The following is a 2,822-nucleotide window of genomic DNA, read 5'->3' as shown; positions in this document are numbered from 1 at the left end:
TTGAGGAAGTACCCAAGATGCTGCTGTGAGCAATGCAGTCTACCTAGAAGGTTTTTGACCTGGAGAATTTAGGAGGAAGCCAATGACCTTACTTTCTGTAATCAGTTTCAAAGGGAAAACCTCAGCAAGCTAATGGGTGAGTAAAATTTCTTGAAGTTTAGTCAAGAAAGTACTTAAATTGGTGCCTAATTATTATGTTTCTTTTAAATTTACACTTCATTGTGTTTGGACTTGAATTTGTTATGCAGGGATTACTAAGTATTTATCTAATATTTATTTCCATAAGGGAAAAAGCAGTAATTGGACTAAATTATGGTAAATCATCTCACTGCCTATCAGTTATTCATAACTGGAATAAGTCAAAATGTGCTGTTATGCTACCTTTAGCAAGCACCATCATCTGCCTACTGGCAGGTGCCCAAACTGCAGGCCTAGTCTGCGTTCTGGTCCTTACCCAGGAAGGGCCCCTGCTTCCTTATGACTGAAAGCATGAGCGCTCCTCTCTACCTCCTGTCTATGTGACCGAGAGCCAAGGTCCCCTACTCCCTCTCTGCCTTAGAAGTTGCTTGACTAAAGAGTGTAACCTCAAATTCTATCCTACTGATGCGGTCTCAGAGGTTCAGGGACCCCTGAAGGACCAAAGTAGAGGACCCAATCTTCTGGAATGAATTCACGGACTTAAGCAATCTTCAAGTCAAGTTGGCAAAGATTTATTGTTATACTATTCAGTGGGCAAAAGTTCTTAAGGAACTTTTGACCTTAGAGGGATTCAATTAAAGTTTATAGGATAAACTGCAGTAAAACATGAGCCAAATATGCTAACGAGGCGATGCAGGGTGGGATTAGGGAGTGGTTAAGGAGTGGTCAGTTCTTAAGGAACATGCACTTTTTATATCTACTGCATAGGCATTTTACCGAGTTCACCAAGAAAAGCCCAGGGGAGGGAGGCAGTGCACAGGGTGGTGTGGTTTTGAGGTCTGCTACATCACTAAATTAGCTACCCGTCACTATGATGTCTCCAGTTGTTGCTAGCCACCTCTTTATCATGAACTTATTTGAAAATCTGATCTCTGATGATAGGGTAGCCCCCATCCATTACAGCATTGTACACATAAGAGGTAAACCAGGCTAAGTAAGAAAGATCTGTAATGAACATGTTAGTTGCAAATGGATTCCGAGCCAACTGATCTGGATACTCACAGATTTCAGACTGATTTAGGCCCTCTATGCTTTCCAGTGCCACAGTTTGACTCAAATCAGTGTGTATGCAAAATTTTAGAGGAACACACTGCTTCAGTTTTTGCCTCTGTTGGAAACTACCAGTAGCTATATCAACATCTAGCAAATCCTCTGAGCAATATTGAGTTGATAATGCCCCTCAACCCAGGAACCACTAACTTCTGTCCACTGTGAATCCAAAAGGAGCATGGATAGTCATTGTGAAGCTTACGTCCTGAGTTCCAACACACCTAGTTCATACTCATCCAAATTGCCTTTCAGAAATCCAATCATCTACGGGCAACTTTGTCCCAAGCACCTCTCAAATTTATCCCAGTCTTTTTTATGAGTAAGTGATGTTGAATAGATTCTCCTAGGTCAGAATAAGTCTATATAAAGACTTCCAACTTTTGTTCTTCAACGTTTTCTCTATCTCTCATAAAAGCCGATGTTTTTTACAGTGTCTTTGTAGAGAAGCATGGTTTGATAGTCGGTTGAATCTTTATCTGCTATAACAGCAACTGGCAAGGTCCCAGTCATCCAGTAAAGAGAAGACAAACAGAAGGGGACGGGTGGAGCAGCAGTTCCAGGCTCAGCTCCAGCTCTTCCATGACATTTATCAAAGCAGCATTGACACTGCTCATCTGTCCTAGGTTAGGGGTAGAGGAGCCATTCATTAGACCCCAAGTACAGAGGAAAAACTAAGATGAAAGATTTCAGCTATCCAAGGTCACAAAGTAGTAAATCCAGGTCATACGGCTGGTTGTTTGATGTACTTTCCACTTAATGACATGCTTCCTAATGCAATAATAGCACTGAGCTTGAATTCAGAGAAGGCCTGAATTAAAATCCCTTGAGCCTAGTAGGCATAGGGGAAGCGACGGTAATAAGCATTTATATAGGACTTACTGTGTGCAAGGCACTGTGTTAAGCACTTCACAAGTATTATCTCTTTGATCCTCATAACAAGGATAATATTCTCCACTTTTACAGACAGGGAAATTGAGGCAAATAGTATTTTTTGAATGACTTGCCCAGAGTTTCACAGCTAGTAAATGTTTGGGGCCAAATTTGACTCCAGGCCTAACCCTCTACCTACTGCACCACCTAGCTCCCCACATCTTGGGTTAAGGTGAGGAAAGCATCTATAACCCTTAGGGGATGGGAATAATTACTGTTGTTAATCAACTGACATTTTATCACTTCAAAAGGAGAGGTGATAGTGTAAGTTACCTAGCCCTCTCTGGCGTTCTGATCTTCCCTGAGAAAGACTTTGATGAGGTCCAGAGTTTCATGATAATCTAATATTTCAGGTGCACAGACTTGGGCTACCTCCGTGTCACTTTCAACTGTGATTTCTCCTAACTCGGTGCTTCCCTTTTTGACTACACACAGGACCAGTTGGCCTAGGGCCTGTGTTGAACAAGAAGTTTGAATTATTTCATTACCAGAAACAAAACATTCTAAGTGTATAGAAAAAGGGAGGTTATACTCCTCGCCCCTCTGCCCCCTCAGCTGATACAGACACAGGGACTAATCACAAAGTGTTAGTGAGGTATTAAACTAAATATGAAGATACCCTGAGCCCTGATTCCTTTAGGATC

At 41.7% G+C, this 2,822-nt stretch overlaps 1 pseudogene; it reads right to left on the bottom strand.

Annotated features, from left to right (window-relative positions):
- Positions 1-997: 997 nt before the first annotated feature.
- Positions 998-1,862, bottom strand: LOC110206763 (F-box only protein 3 pseudogene; annotated as a pseudogene).
- Between the last annotated feature and the right edge of the window lie 960 nt (positions 1,863-2,822).

Source organism: Phascolarctos cinereus, unplaced genomic scaffold, assembly GCF_003287225.1.
Source record: "Phascolarctos cinereus isolate Bilbo 61053 unplaced genomic scaffold, phaCin_HiC Scaffold_5;HRSCAF=322, whole genome shotgun sequence".
In the NCBI taxonomy this organism is placed as follows: domain Eukaryota; kingdom Metazoa; phylum Chordata; class Mammalia; order Diprotodontia; family Phascolarctidae; genus Phascolarctos; species Phascolarctos cinereus.
The sequence above is the reverse complement of the archived record's forward strand: the minus strand, read 5'-3'. Positions and strand labels throughout refer to the sequence as shown.